The 16,666-nt window shown below is 42.1% G+C and overlaps 1 long non-coding RNA gene across 1 annotated transcript in view; it reads left to right on the forward strand.

Moving 5' to 3' along the window:
- Positions 1-897: 897 nt before the first annotated feature.
- The window catches only part of LOC111723417, a 26,082-nt gene continuing 10,313 nt past the window's right edge, over positions 898-16,666 (forward strand). Inside the window, exons 1-2 of the long non-coding RNA XR_002771958.1 lie at positions 898-1,103; positions 1,774-2,111. This is a non-coding gene — a long non-coding RNA (uncharacterized LOC111723417). The remainder of the gene's footprint in view (positions 1,104-1,773; positions 2,112-16,666) is intronic.

Consider the following 16,666-nt stretch of genomic DNA (forward strand, 5'->3'; position numbering starts at 1 on the left):
TAAAAATGGGAGAAGGTATTACACAAGGGAAGAGGGCTAGATGCAGCATGCAAGGTGTCTAGTTAGATAGAAATTGTCAGAAACCCACTAAAGACATATCAGAGCTCAGGTGGCTGAGGTGCCTGTAACAACATCTGGCTCATTTTTTTTATTTTTAGTACAGATAGGCATCTTACTCTTGCTCAGGCTAGTCTTGAACTCCTGAGCTCAAGGGATCTTCCCACCTCACCTTTCCACAGTGCTAGGATTATAGGTGTGAGCCACAGCACCAGGCCTCAAGATAATGTCTATTTATTTATTTATTATTATTATTATTTTTGAGATAAAGCCTGGAGTTGAGTACCCTGGCATCATAGCTCATAGCAACCTCAAACTCACAAGCTCAAGTGATCCTCTTGCCTCGGCCTCCGGAGAAGCTGGGACTAAGGCACTAGGCCTGCCAAAAACATTTGGCTAGCTTTTCTATTTTTAGTAGAGGAAGGGCGGCGGCTAGGGGATGTCTCACTCTTGCTCAGGTTGATCTCGAATTCTTAAGCTCAAGCAATCCACCCACCTGGACCTCCCTTACTACTACAGGTATGGGACACTGCTCCCAGTCCAAAAATAATGTCTTAAATACAGGGTGATTTTTCTATTCAGTGGAGCTGAAGGTCATTGGCACTTCAACAGGAAGCCATGGAAGAGATGGCAGGTGACCCTGGGATAGGAGATTGTTCTGAAGCTTTTGTATGTACTTCAGATCCTCCTAGCCTCACTTGTCTGTTACACCAGCCACCACTGCAGTGACAAGTTCTCTGCCAGCTCTCACCCGCTTTGCAAGGTGCAACCTCATGCCCAAGCCTGGTATTGTGTGTCTTGTCTCTTGCCCTCGGTCTGCTTCCTCGTGGGTCAGCACAGGAAGCCATGCATGTGACTTCCCACGTGCAGCCTGGAAATGGGGGTGCGTTAACACCTCCTGAGTGAACCTTTGGTCAGTAAGAGATAATTGCTGAGGAATAAACACTTTCTCTTTCTTCTCTAAGGAGGCACTTCTAAGAGGCACTTCTGGTGGCTTTTCAGAGCCCAATAACAAGCTTGCACATAAACATTTTTAGGAAACACAGGTAAGACCTTAGTCATAAAAGAAATGCTCTTTTTTGGGACAGTTTCTAGATCTGTATCAAAATAAGCGATTGTCTATCATTGCCATCCCAGGACCTATAGGATCTGTGGATTTAAGGTTCTCATTTTCATGAGTAGGGACTCCCAAGGACACTGACATATGGTCATTTGTAATAATGATACAAAGAAATCCTGGGAGTCTTATCCTGGCAGGGTCATTTGGTTAGTGAGAGTGACTCACCAGCTGAACATCTTCTTATGAATGTCCCTCTCAATTTTGGGAGTTTAGGAAAGTCACAAGCTTGACCTCCGTCAAATGACAGGGTGTTCCACACAGATCTGAACACTCTGCCCGCCACCTCACTATTTTTCTTCATCTCGGCCTCTTCCTCCTGCCCCCGTGCTCTGCTGACCACAGCTGAGACCCGGTAGGGTAGGCAGGGGATGCTGATTTGATGGTCTTATAGCAAATGGACCCTGGGCAGTAATTCCCGCTGCATCCCCTTCTCTCTGGCAATTATTCAGGGATAGCCTGCCCTGACTTAGGAACCATCTAAAGAGGTGGCATCTACATGTCCAATCTAGTTTGGAGAAAATGTAGCTAAAGTCAATCCAATATGTTAAATTTCAATTTTAAAAAACGACTAAAATGTATTTATTTGTTTATTTCAGTCCCAAAGGCATGTGCTCACTATCTAAATTCACAGCAGGGGGAAAGAATCAAACAGCACAGTCCCCAGGTTGTATGAGCTCCCCCATGGCCCCAGCTCTTTTCTCCTAGTCAGGAAGCCCTGAGGACAACTTTCACCATCAGTGCCTGTTGAGAACAACAGAAATGGACTCACAGCTGAAGCAGGGGACAGCCCCCCTTTTTCACGTCATTGTGTGGCTAAAGAGCAAAGCAATCATTTAATAAAGAAGACACTGGGCTCCAGCTCAAGCTATGAAATGACTGCATCCCGGAATTCCGGGTGGAAGCACATTTGTGAACTTCTGACACCTTCTCGCAGGTCAGATCACCCTATTGAAACATTCTATTACCACTAATGTACAGGTAACAAAACTATATTTACAAGACGAAACAGATTGCAAATAATTGCCTTTCTATTCTTTTCCTTGTTAAATCCTTTCCTCGCCTAAGAGGCCTTACAAAAGTTTTTCTCTAAAGTTTGGCCCTCAGTCCCCTTCTCTGTCTACGAAGACATAGAAATGGCTATCAGGTATATGAAAAATGTTCCATGTCACCAATCATTAGGGAAATGCAAATTAAAACCACAATGAGATAGAATCTTCTCCCATTCAGAATGGCATCTTACTAAAAAGACAAAAAATAGTAGATATTAGCAAGGATTGGTGGGAATGCAAACTAGCACAACCTCTACAGAAAACAATATGGAGATTTCCCAAAGAACTAAAAATAGCACTGCCTTTACTCACTGCTCAAATACCACCTATCTGCCAGCGACCCCTGCATTTGTATCTCCAGGTCAGACATTTCCACTAAGCTCTAGTCTTGTGTCCAACAGCCTTGTTGATTCCTCTGCTTGGATCCCTCCCACACCTACTCTGCTGTTCTGCCTTTAAGCTCCCATCTTTGTAAATGGCACCACCATACAACCCCCTCTTCAAGTCAAAAACTTTAATGCATCTTTTTTCCTCATCCACTGCATCTAATTTATCAGCAAATCCAACCCCCCTGCAAACTACATCTCAAGTCTCTTCTAATTTTTTTCATTTTCACTGCCACTACCCCTGTCCAGGACCTCACCATCTCTCACCCCAGTCACTGCAATGGCCTCGGAACTCTGGTCTCTCGGGTTCCCACTCTTATTCTCCTTCAGGGCTTTTCCTACAGCAATTGGAGGGATCCTTGAAAATTGTAAATTCGATTGTGTGGCACTTAAACTCTTCCAGTGGTTCCCATCATATATAAGCCAGTCTGAAAGGCCACACTGTACGATTCCAAACACATGACATTTTGGAAAAGGCAAAATGATAGAAAGAGTAGAAAGACTGGTGATTCCAGGGGGTGGGGGAAGGGAAGCAGAGATGAACAGGTGGCGGACAGGATATTTTGGACAGTGACACTATTCTGTATGATACTGGGAGGGTGGGTACATGTCATAAGACATTTGTCACAACCTATAGAATGTGCAACATATAGAGAGCGCCTAACGTATGCCCGTTGGTGCATCAGTTGTCATGAATGTATCTCACTAATGTAAGCTGTTCATGTGGGGTTGGGGGCATAGCTTGCTTATTTATATTTGCTTCATTCCTGGCACAAACTCTGGCGTAGGTCTTCAATACATTGTTTGTTGAACTTGTGGCACTGGCAATAAAACAAAACTTCAGATAAGATTTTGCCTAGGTAAACATTCAGAAAATGGCACAAGTGTGTGTTATAATTACGTCTATATCCCTGTTACATGAAATGAGTCTGACCTGTAATATCGTTGTGAGGGCAGAGACCAAATTGGTGTCATTCATTCACAATATATTCCCAGTGTCCAGCATTTTGGTGGGTGGATTGTAAGTGCTCAGTAATTATCCGATGAAAGACTAAATATATGAAAAAACTGAATGAAGGAAAGGCATATAAAACAGTGATATCTGTGCTCATCTGTGATTTCACTAAAGTCATTTAGATTTTTTTTTTTTTTAAGATAGAGTATCATACTCTGCCCTAGGGATAGAGACCAGATGTTATAGCTCACAGCAACCTCAAATGCTTGGGTTCAAGCAATCCTCTTGCCTCAGCCTCTGTAGCTGGGACTATAGGCACCTATCGTAATACCTGGCTATTTTTTTCTATTTTTAGTAGAGATGATGTCTTGCTCTTGCTCAGGCTGATCTCAGACTCTGAAGCAATTGTTCAAGCAATTCACCCACTTTGGCCCCAGAGTCCTAGGATTACAAGCTTGAGCCACTGTGCCCAGTTTAAAGTCAATTTTGATGTCAAATCTCAAAACAAGTGAAGCCAGCTCACAGCAGATGACCTGCAGTTGCCCCACAGCATGCAAGATGTACCTCTGGGTGACACCCCTGCAGTCTCTTCCATGGAGAATTCCTTTCTTCTCTTGCTCAGTTTTCAAAATTCTCAGTTCAAGCCTCCTTTCTTCCCAAAGTCCTCCCTAGTGTTCTCCAATCCCTTGGCCTTACTGAGACCCCCACTTCTGGGATGTGTTCTGCCCTGCGCATAGCAACATATTAATTCAGTAACTTAGGGCAAGCTACTTAATGTTCCTTTGCCTCAGTTTCCTTATGCGGAAAATGGGAATAATAAGATGGTTATTGTGAATTAGACCTAGGACCTTTCCAAATATACCTGGACACGTACAACTCTTCCTATTGTACATAATCACAAATTGATAGTATTTCCTTCCGTGGAGTCACCCTTTCCCCCCTCTACATGCAAAACCATCAAGTTTCTTTGTCTTAAAGTTTAGGGTCTTTTCTTGGCCCAGGTGAGGGTCTTCTCTAAGTACAGGTTTGCTTTGGAAAGTCTTAGTTTATAGGGGAAATAAAGCTGTATTTTTCAGGAAAATAGACAACCTCTCTAAGACTGGGAAGATGACAGGGACATGACAAGTTTCTATAAAGTGGGGTTGGGGCTGTCCTCATTCCCACCCTGAACCCAGAGGGGACTGAAACAGGCATGAAAGAACCCCTCCTCCCTGCCTCCCTCCCCTTCCCAGATGCTCGAATAGCCTAGGAAGGTAAGCGGGTTTCTGAGTATAAGACTCCCAACTAAAATTTGAGATTACAATATCCCAACTCTGGACGTAGAAGCTCACAGTCATATTTGACCTCATTTGGAACATATAAAGCTTATTTTAAGTTTTTTTCCTCTTCTTTCTGAATTACATGGAACAAGCATATGCCTCTTACATTTCTGTGTTTCTGTAACTCTATGTAAACATATGTGCCTGTATGTATTTGTTTGTATGTGACAGCATGTACAATGGGAGAAGGAAGGGTAGGTATTAGAATTACCAGATGTGGTAAATAAAAATATAGAATGCACAGTTACATTTAAATTTCAGATGGACAGTACATCATTTTTAGGATAAGAATATCCAATGTAGGATTTTGGATTTATACCAAAAATTATTCATTGTTTATCTGAATTTCCTTTGAGTGGGGTGTCTGTATTTTGTATGGCAGTCATAATGGGTACGTGTGTATGTGTGTGTGTGAGAGACACACAGGCAGGCATGGGGGTAGGGGGTTCTACTTGCATTACAAGATTAGAACTTTAATTTTTCTCTTAATTAAGACGGGTGAATATTCAGGAAGTCCTGGAATAAAGATAAAGAGACATATTCTAAAAGCCAACTGGACGGAAGGAGGTTTTCAAAATTCAGAGACCTCGGCCAACAAGCTGGAAAGACAAAACTGAAGCTCTTCTCTTCAGTGAAAGGGGCCAGCATCCGTCTGACTATACTTCCCTCAGGGGCCTGGAGGAGTATGGAATCTATCAGTCTGTTTTAGCGATATAGTGGAAACCACATGAACCCAAACCAAGCCTTCTATTTGCTGTGTGAGCCTAAATGGGTTACTCAACCTCCCTGAGCTTTAATTTCATTATCTGTAAAAAATGATTTTATGATATAAGACCTTGTGGGAACATACATGGGGATAGTACCTGGCATATTCTAATAACACTGGATTTCAATTGCCTGACGCATCTTGAAGTACACTGAGCCAGAGCCAAGAATACAGAAGCCCATTTTTATCCAGTTTCAGCCTTTCTCATTGTTCTTCTCAGTGGGGTCAGCTTTACCTTGATTCATGATTTCCAGAGGACAGCAGCACAGGGCCACGGTGTCTATTATTTTGTATTAATGAGAATCCCACTTAGAAATAATGAAGCTTAGACTGGGGCAGTAGGTGCAAGCTAAAACTGCTCCACATAAACTAGAATGTTCCAGGACTATCAGGACTTCAGTTTTAAGATCTTCCTTGGGTCTGTTTATATCCCTGACCTTTTCAAGCTGAATCCCCTGGTCCCTGGCATGACCCACAGATTTCTTTGATAGACACCGAAGTGTTTTGGCAAGAAAAGGATAGCCTGCCTCTTAGTATCACCATGATGCTTATGCCTGCTATAAAAAAGAGCTTCCTCAAAATCTAGGCCTGATATGTGGGTGGCCTTGCACATATCCCCATACCTCCTTTTCCTGAACAATCTGACAGCACCTGGGGATGGCAGCTGTAATGTGCCCTATCTGTTCCAATTTAAACAGTTTAATCCCCATCTCTGGCCCTACCAGGTGCTTTTGTGGTAGGATAAGGCTTACACCTGGTTATTTAGCAAAATTTCTTCCACTGACTTGGGTTGATAATTGCTTCATTGATGTGCCACATTCCTATAGGAGAATGAGAGGCCATTCTCTATCTCAGCTACCATGCCATCAAAAGAGTATGACATGCCCACAAATTTAATTAGTTCAGCCCTAGTAATCCAATCATTGAATGGTTTTGAGCATGTATTTGCAAAAGCTATAACTCTCTTTGGCTAGAATCTCTGTGCTCAGGCCTCTTGTTGTGGCCATAATCCCTCTAGGCCAGTTGCTGCTTCAAAGGGCCAATCATCTTGGATGGTTCCACAGTAAACACTTAAAGTTTGTCTACAAGGCCAGGCTGAAAGAGCTCTTTTCCAGTTGACTTGGTTTTATCAGCCACAAAAACAGTCACTCAATGAGCTATCTATGGCCGCATGCATGGTTGATCCAATTCAGTTGTTAAGGTGCCTGAAATAACATCAATCCCATTGATTGCTTTGCCATTAATGGCAATCAGCCCTTATGATGCTGAACCAAAAAACCTGTCTGATTGGGAAATCATCAATGGAGTCATAATTGGTCACATATGAGCTGAGTTAATGCAAAGCGACTATCTCTGGGTAGATCTCAGGGGACCTTTCCTTTCCCTAACTCCAAAAGCTAAGTCTTCCTGATTGGAATTATAATCAGGAAATGGCACATGTAGGAAGGGAAAGAGGAGGCAGAGGCTGCAACTAGGACCAACAGTCTTTTTCTCAGTGAGTACACGTGAGGCTCCTCCTTTGATCATAGCCAAAGAGGCCATCTTCAGGGTTTTGTTTTTTTTTTTAATTTGTTTGTTTTTTGTTTTTATTAAGACAGAGTCTCAGTCTGTCACCCTGGGTAAAGTTCTGTGGCATCATAACTCCCAGCAACTTCAAACTCTTGGGCTCAAATGATCCTCGTGCCTCAGCCTCCCAAGTAGCTGGGACTATAGGGACCCACCACAATGCCTGGCTAGTTTTTCTATTTTTAGTAGAGATGGTCTCACTTTTGCTCAGATTGGTCTTGAACTCCTGAGCTCAAGCAATCCACCCTCCTTGGCCTCCCAGAGTGCTAGCATTACAGGCGTGAGCCACCATGCCCAGCCTCTATCTCTAGTTTTAATCCTCCTAATTGACACAAGCTTACTAGAGGCACTTTATTCCTTGCAGAGAGATCTACTTGTTCTCCAAATCTAGAGAAGTTGGCAATGGCACCTGGGCTAATCCATATTTTTAACACTACCTTGAATTGGTCATGTATAATTAAGTTAATACAAAGCGATTATAAACAGTGTGCTATTTTTTTTATTTTTCTTCAAGTGGGAATTTTGTATCCGTCTAAACATCCATTGATACATACGCACATATATACTCACATAATAAATTCAAAATGTGCATATGTGCATGCATATTTATATATTTTTTGTACTTATCTGGTTGCTTTTTATTTATTTCTTATTTGAACAAAAACAAGCAAATAAGGTCCACTACCCATTTAGAGGGGAAGAAAGTATTTTACAGCAAAAGTTCCAAAATACATTTCATATTATTTTTGGAAATAGATGGGAACTAATTAGCACATTTTTAAAAATAAAAAATGTTTCAAAATCTGAAATTACATCAAAACATTCAGTGTATTGACAATATAGCAGAAATGTCCTAAAAGCCATTTTGTATGGAGAAGAAAATCTTTATGACCTACAGAAAAGCATGAACATGGAAAGACGCAAAGTAAAAATGTTCAAAAGTTTTGAACAAACACATAAATAATTTGTCCACCTGGAAAACAGAAACGAATTTGTTATGTCAGGAATATTTATATTTTCAGATTAAAAATACACTTTTCCATTTGGGGGCTGCTGGGTTGTAGAGAAATTTGACCAGATTATACAGGATGGAGAAACAGAAGCAAGGAACCCAAGTAATCTGTGGTTCGAACCCAAGTAATCTCATTAGGGGACACGTCACTGATAAATCCAGGTCCAGAAAATAGCTTTTCCCATCCTTGGTGGGTTCTGTGCGTTTCTCTTAACCCTCTGCAACAAAAATTCTTTTCGGTGTCCTGGTTTTGATTTTTGCTTACCTAACCTGTATAGGACTTCATTTCATTGATAGCTATTCAAGTGTGCTTCGTCTGAGGGCTGAGAAAGATTTTTCTTTTCAATTCTTCCCTGTTGCTTTTTCCAAGACCAAATTATATGGTATCAAATAAACTCGACAAAACAGAATAACAACTGTGATTTCATCATGTATATTATCCAAAAAAACTTTACCATTGAAATGACATGACCAAATTACTTTCCACTGCTTAATGAACCTATTGAGGCAAACTTGACAACAGAAATCAGATGCAGATACTTGATGAAATGCTAAACATCTTATGTCATCGTGGACGTGACAAACGCTGGCACTGTCTGTCATCAGATAACAATTCTCTGGAGGAAAAAAAAATAACTGCTTTGTTTGATTAGACAACAAATTTCCTCTTGGAAATTCAAATTATATTTAAGTGGCAACTGATACTTACGGTCTTTAGAGTATAGAATATTTTGTTAAGTAGAAAAAGACGCTCTCGTGTGCTCTGTGACTTCTGAGTAACAGCAGGCTCCGAGACACCGTGCCCTGTTAAAGGGATGCTTGGGCTACTAGTAACTGATCCTTAGGCAGAACAAGGAGGGACTCAAAGAGACGGAATTCAAGATGGCCGTGCCGTTGTTCTAGTGCTCGGCTGACAGCAGCATTCTGATTCCTCTATTCTTTTACCTTCTTTCTGTTCAGTCCTAACTTTTTTACTCACTGACTCTATGATCTGCTGGGAGCAGTTTAGCTCCTTTGGAATTCAGTTTTCCCATCTGGGTAATGAGAATTTGAGCCCCTCCCGCCCCCCAAGGGGTTCACATCACCCATTCCGATGGCCTACTCTTAATGGTTGCCAATCATGCAAGCCCTTCCTTGTTCCCCCAGTGTACCCAGATTTAACAAAGCTCAGAGGACTATAACAACTCATCAGTTGCTCTCTGATGGTGAATCAATGACAAGTCATGCATTGTTGGCTGTGGGGACGGTAAAGTACCAGCTAGAAAGCCCCCTTTTCTCTCATTCAATAAAACTGTCACCATCCAAACAACAGACAATGAAGTTCCTCTAGGTATAACTTTGAATGATGTCTAATTCAAACACATTCTGAAAAGTAAATACCCGATGTTGGCACCCTGTTCTAACTAATGAATTCTTACCTTCCTCGTACAAGTGTTTTGTGGCTTTGTAATGAGGAGATGCCGCGTCTAACCAATGGGAATTACTAACTGCTGTTATGACATGTACTGCATTTTACCCACACAGTACTGGGAAAAAGAAACCAGATACAAAAGAACAAAGGTGGCGTGATTCCATTTATAGAAAATGGAAAAACAGGCAACATGAACAGAAAATCATCAGGGGAGGGAATTTCAGGACATTTGGTGGGGGGGCTTTGAACTGGGATAGGCATGATGAGTGGAGTTTCTGGCCATCCTGTATTTCCTTTTGTGGGTGGAGCCATGGGGTTGTGCTCGTGTTGTGATATTTTATGCACTTAGAGTTTGACCACCTTCCTGGATAGATGCATGTACTGAACGTAATACATAAATAAAGTAGGCAGGGCGAGATGCTGTCACAGGGAACGGTAAGCGTGGAATAACAATGACATCGTCTATTGAGTGCTTACCTGGTGCCAGGCTCTGGTGGAAGGCTTGTGAATACGTTGTTTTATTTAATTCTCACGACATGATTAGAATACTATTCTTATCCTCAGTTTATGGATGAGAAAAGTGCAGTGCAGAGAGATAAATTTACTCGTCCAAGGTCAGGGCAGGTGGTAAGTGATAGAGACAAGTCGCAAAATGCAGACTCTGGGGAGCACGACGCGTGCTCTGACCCACAGAGCTGCGGGAAGCAGGGTGCACTGTCTAGCCCAGCCTGTCTTCACTGTCCTGGGGCCTCAGTTTCCCCTGTCTCTCTTAAATCTCATCTTCTAATTCAGTCTGAAGCAGCTAATGGAGTCACAGATTCCTGTATCTTTCCATTTGTCCCTGTCCCCCTCGCCTACAAATAATGTCCTGTTACAGCCCAGTGATATTAGCATATAAACAGAACTTCAGTCTGAAGTACCATTACAGAACATGGTACTTTTTGGTTCTTTTTCCTTTTTAGGTAGGCAAAGTGCTACTTATGCAAGGACTGTCTGAGTCTTTTCTAAGGGGTATGTTGTTGTTCCATTGTTTAATACAATTCTGTCAACCTTTAAACCACCGCTACTGCAGACCCCACCCGCACAGGGGCTAGTTTCCCTACGCAGGGCCCTGCTATGCCGCAGCCCTATTCGTTTGAATGGGATTTTACCTGGATGATGCAAAAGGCATTTTGAGAAACGCATCCCAGCGTTTGAGGCAACTCCCAGCAGGACAACCTGCCATTTGTGATGCCTCCTTCAGGTTAAACATTTTAGATTAATCGATAAGTAAATGGCAAATAAATGGCATGAGCCCCATGTCCAATATAAATGAGATCAACTGGAGAAGCAGAAAAGGGCACCTTTGGCACTGTCCAGCGCGCCTGGAGAAGTGCTGCCTTTCGCTCTCCGAGGGTGAAACACCCGGCTAAGAAGCGGGCAGCGCCGGGCGTCTCCCGGACGTCAGAACATCCTTGCGTCTGGTTCCATTCACCCTAACACATGAACTTCATTTCGAGGTGCCAGAGGAGCTCTAGTTCTGAATCTCTGTCACCCAGAAGAAAGGTCATGACTCTGGTGAGACGATGTCTTTCTTGCAATAGAAATCTAACCAACTGGGAACACAGTAATGCCAAGGCCAGACCAGAAGCATCATGCTGGCTTTGAGTGGCCCAAATATGCTTCTCCTAAGGAATTCCATCTATTTCTCCCAATTCTTTCTGCTAATTTACTTCACTTCCACTTTTCAGATGTGTAATATCTCATTTTTGAGGAAAAATACGTTGCAGCCCAAAGAGCTGACCTTCATGCGATTTCAGCCTCTCGGCCGTGCACCTGACAAATGAGACGCCAAGGCCCTTCCAGATTCTGTTTGGGGGTCTCTGGGCTGAGGAATCCTTGGTCATCCCACCTGCCTGGCGTCTAAGATCATGATGAATTGTCTCCAACTCTAGCCTCAGATTGTTTTTTAACATTTAATTTAGTTTCTTCCTGTGCTTGGATGAACATGGCCATGTTATGGATTTCTGCTCTAATGTACACCAGCAGGCTGGAAGAACAAGCCTCAGCAAGCTGTGGAAATTAGAGAGACTGGATCAATAGGCAAGGTCATGACCCCCCGGCTCCGATTCTGTACACTGTCCTGAAATTCTCTCCCCCTGAAAATCTTCCTGCTGCTTCTGATGTGAATCCGTGTGTATTCCCAGAGAGGAATTCATGTAAACAAGCATTCCCCTACCCCTTGCATCTCAGAGAGGATGCTCATAATCACAAGCTCAAAAAAATTTGTGTAAACGACGCCCTAGGAACATAAACAATAGGCATTTGCTTTATGTGGGTGTCATTAATGCCATTGTTTAAAGACCCTTTCAGAGGGAGGACAAATAGATGAGGATAAAGAGCCAGATGACCTGCCAATTCCAGGGCACACCTCTAAGAAATGATTCTGTATCATGTACATATCTCACACAAAGGGACAGAATCTTCTGTGTCTATGCCTTAAGATTTGTATGAGACATGGAATTGTAAAGATCGGCCTGATTTAAATTCGAAGAGACATCTCTGGGCTCCCAAACACCGGTTGAGAAGAAAACACTTAGACATATTTTTAAAGATAGCAGGGGCTCCCTAGACCTACATTTCTATAGAACAAAACAATGCTCTTAACACACCCGTTTTCCATCTGGAGATTTAGAAGTTGATGTTGTTCGGAGTTATAATTTTCCCAGGTGGCAATAACTAATGCATCAAAACTTCAAACCAGCAAAAGCAGACCCGGTCTTGATAATTTATCATATTCACTAATCACTGGTTCCAAAATGACCTGACACCAAAATGATCAATTTTGAAAAAAAAAAAAAAATCTTATAGATCTGTCTTTTGGGGAGAAGGTTAAGGGTGTACAAAAAAAATGGGAGAAAATGAGGCTTGAGGAAGGAGGAGGGGGAGATAAACTGAAGAAGCCCTTTTCATCTGGAGTTTTTGGGTGCCGTATACACTCTGTAAATCTGAAAGCACAAAGCCCACAGAAGCAAGATTTCTTTTGCTTATAGAGAAAGTTCAGTATGTGATAGGCACGTCTTTATCTAAATCCCTTATTTCAGGAACAACAGTGGGAATACTTTCTACAGCCTAGTATTTCTACAATATTTAATTGTTTTGTTTCCTAATTTAAACGGTTAGATTATGTTCAGGGACATGGAGGGTGTGAACATCTGTAAACCACTTAGCCAATCTCCCATCTTTCTGTTATTATATATCAGGGATTTTAAGTGAAACAACATCACACTTTAAATCTCCAGATGAAAAATTAGTTTGTTAAGAATATTGTTTTGTGCTTGGAAATGTAGATCTTGGCTGGCAAAGGGTATTATTTGCAAGAACCTCAACATATTAGAATGTTTTCTTCGTCAGCCAAGGGACTAATTGCAAAGAAGAGAGTAGATCCTGCATTTTGCCAGTACTTTATTTCAATAGAAATATACACATACAATCCCCTATTTTTTGAAAGGTACGGTAATTTTTCCACTTGCTTTTATCCTTCAGAAACAATCTCAGTGAAAGCTCTAGATATGGACGGAGTATAGCTGAGCATTGGTGGGCATGAAAAGGCAAGGGATTTGGATTTTTCTCCTACTCAGAGGAGGCTTTCAGTTTGGAAATACACCTGACTTTGGATCACAATGGAAAATCACAATTGAGTAGTTGAGAGAAATAAATGGCAATTTAGAATCCTGAAGTCTAGAGTAGGATCTAACTGAATCTCAGGACTGTTTCTCTTAGATGACTATAGTTATGGTCTCAGTATTTCAGGTCAAGCACCTAAACATTTAGATAGCTTGGACAAGGTCTACCAGCTGGAGGTATATGGCCAATTGGAACTTTGCACTTGTTTCTCCTGAGGAGGTTTCACCTTTGCCTAGGGCTGCATTCTTTAATAATAGGCTTCCACCTGCTAAGGCTGGGCTCTATTCCAATGCAGGGCTCTATTCTTAATGTAGGGCATTGCTCCCCCATGCAGGAACTTACTTCTGTTCTGGTGATTCAATGCTGCATAACAGGCTATCCTTCAAATTCATGGCTCCAAACAATAGCATATATCTGTTCACAAAGCTACACAAGGACTAAGTTTGACATAGACAGCTCATCACTGCTTCATGTGACATGAGCAGAGATATCCCGAATCACGGGTCTGGTGGTTGGTTCAGGACACTGGCTGAGGCCTTAGTTCCTCTCTCTGGGGTCTTTGCACATATTCTCTCCACCTGGTAATTCAGGCTTCCTCACACCATAACGGCAACCGTCCTTAGAGTGGAGATCTAGTTTGGGAAATCACATAACATTCCTTCTGCCTTGCTCTGTCACTGGACGCAATCAAAGGCCCCTGGCCAGATTCAAGGCAGGGCAATGCAGACCTCACCTGTCAGTGGCAGGAACTTCTCTACAGCACAGTGTAAGAGGAGCAAGTGGAAAAGGAGGTCTTGTTGTATTTAGGAAAAATACAATCCGCTATAATCTGCCTTCTGGCCACAGCAATTTAAGTTCCTCCCCCATGCTCAGTACGCTCATGCACTCTCTCCAAGACCCCAAGTCTCATCCCATTGAAGCATCAGCTTGAAATCCATGATCTGATCATCTATGTCAGGTCCATAGGAAGGAAGCTTCTCTAGTGCAGATCTTAGTTTCAGCCCCGAAAGTGCTAGTCTGCTTGAAATGAAGCCTTGTGAACTAAAGATACAAGGCTTCACATGGGTAGCTCATCCCTGCTCCCCCTGGCTTCAGATAGAGTGTCTCCAAAGCTGGGGGCTGGAGGCATCTGAACTTCATGTCCTTCACTTGTACATCTGAAAGCTGATGCTGAATCTTGGCTAGGGGCCCCAGTTTCTCTCTTAGGTAGACTTTTCCATATGGTCTTTCTGTATGGTGAGTGTGGGCTTCCTCACAACATGGTGGCTGGCTTCCCTAGAACAAATATTCTAACCAGTGAGCCAGGAAAAACCTATAGTCATTTTGTGAGCTGGCCTCTGAAGTCACATAACATCACTCTGCTGTGCTCTATTAAGTTAGAGCCATCCCAAGCTCTGTCCAAATTCAAGTGGAGGAGCCTTCGGCTTTACGCTCAGTGGGGAAAGCCTCAAAGTTACATTGTAAGAACAGCAGGTGTAATCTGCTGGAATGGGCTCCCTTGCAAAACTATTAGCTCCTTTTCACTTGTGTCCCTCACACTGAGGCTGAATGGCCAGCAGTCAGCAGTGCTATAGAAGATTCCAACTATGATAGAGATCGTGACTAAATGACCTCTGAGGTCCTGTCTCAGATTCTATGAGGCTATCCAAAGATCAATTGCACCCAGGTAATCTGAAGATTTCAGGGAGCTGAACTGTATAGCTTCACAGCATATAAGAAAGGGAGGAGGTAAAAAGGGACACATGGATGAATTCCACGTGCTAAGGACGCAGCCCCAGGATAGCCTGTGTCCAAATGCTGTGTCCTGTCTGCTAACAAGACCAAAGGGCCACAACCTCAGGCAGAGTACAGAGGTATAGTTTCCAGGAAGGTGAGAATGGTGGCTGATCATATAGGAGTTTATATTGACTTAGAACCAGAGTGAACCTGCAGCAGAAGAGGAAAGGGGTTGTTCCCTCTGCTGGCCCAGAACATCCATAGGCACACAAAGCTACGAACTTCTGCACCAATGAGAGAGAAATGTGACTGTGTGTGCATGCCAGGGCTTTATAAATGTCAAAGTGATATACGGATGTTGTTTATAGTGTTGAAACTTCTATTCAAACCACAGAGACTTTTTAAAAATACATATAACAAATCCGCACCCTTTCTTGTGCTCTGTCCAACACATGGCCTGCTTACGTTTGGTCAAACCATCTTTCCCAGAAGTGGTTTGTCTGGGTGAATTTCCTGTGCCCTTTCTTACCATCCTTAGCCAATCAATCAGGTTGGTTACAATACTGGCTGCTGACCAATGGCGGGGGCTGTGTTAGTGACACAGCCTCAGAGTGTACTGCTCTGGGCCTGCTGTTGTCTCTTATCATGTCCTCTTCTTATCAGTTTTTCAAAACCAGGCATTTTTTCTGCTGCCCTCCACTGGGCTGGCTTCCAACAGTACCTTGCTCTGGGGCAGAATCGTACTGGCAAATGCATAATTCAGTGGTTTGTACTCTGCATCTATTAACCATGGCACCAAATGCAGGAATGACACAATGGCTAGGCTTTTGCTTAGATCATGTTTTTCCTGAGTGAGGCTTAACATTCAAACCAATTTATAGTTCCTTTGCATAGTAGATAAGTATCATAATAGTCTTTTAATAGATGACTCGACGGAAATACATACATTATAAGGTCAATGTCACTGCAAATTATTACAAGAGGTATAATTCAAGGGTCCTAACTCTCCATACCTAACATTTACTACAAGATTATGCATAGTACATAGTAGGTATTTAAAAATATCCATTGAACTTTATTATATTATCAATAGTCAATTAAATTAAATGCAACTTCAAGGGTTTTTTCCCCCCCCTTTTTAAATCCAAGACTGACTTAAGATAGACCCATTCAACTGGTTTGAAAATCACTGGCAGAATGATAATTATTACGCTTTTAGTAGATAAATGATAGCAGCCAAATAGGGTCTCAACTAACTAAATAGCATATCTGACTCACCTTTTTGCTTTGACAGTAAAAATAGAGCTGTGGTGGCACATTTTTCTTTTCCATTTACTACACTTGGATATCTTTTACAAAGTGAGAATATTCATAGTTCTATTCATTTGCAGAATAAGCCAGGGGAATCTGTTGAAATAGATATTTTTTTTTTGAAAGATAGGGTTTGAAAGGTTAGAAGTGATTCATTTGAAAGTAGAGGCAAGGCCCACCCATTCTCTCATTCCACGGTCCTTCTCTTGCCTTGTGATATTAGCTTATAAATTAATAAGTCATTGTCATTCCATAACTATTGTATTTCATGCCCTCTACTAAATACCCACCTTATCTCACTTAACTTCCACAATAACTCTCTTTTTTTTTTT

This window comes from Otolemur garnettii, unplaced genomic scaffold (assembly GCF_000181295.1).
Source record: "Otolemur garnettii isolate 467f Iridium unplaced genomic scaffold, OtoGar3 scaffold00011, whole genome shotgun sequence".
NCBI lineage: Eukaryota > Metazoa > Chordata > Mammalia > Primates > Galagidae > Otolemur > Otolemur garnettii.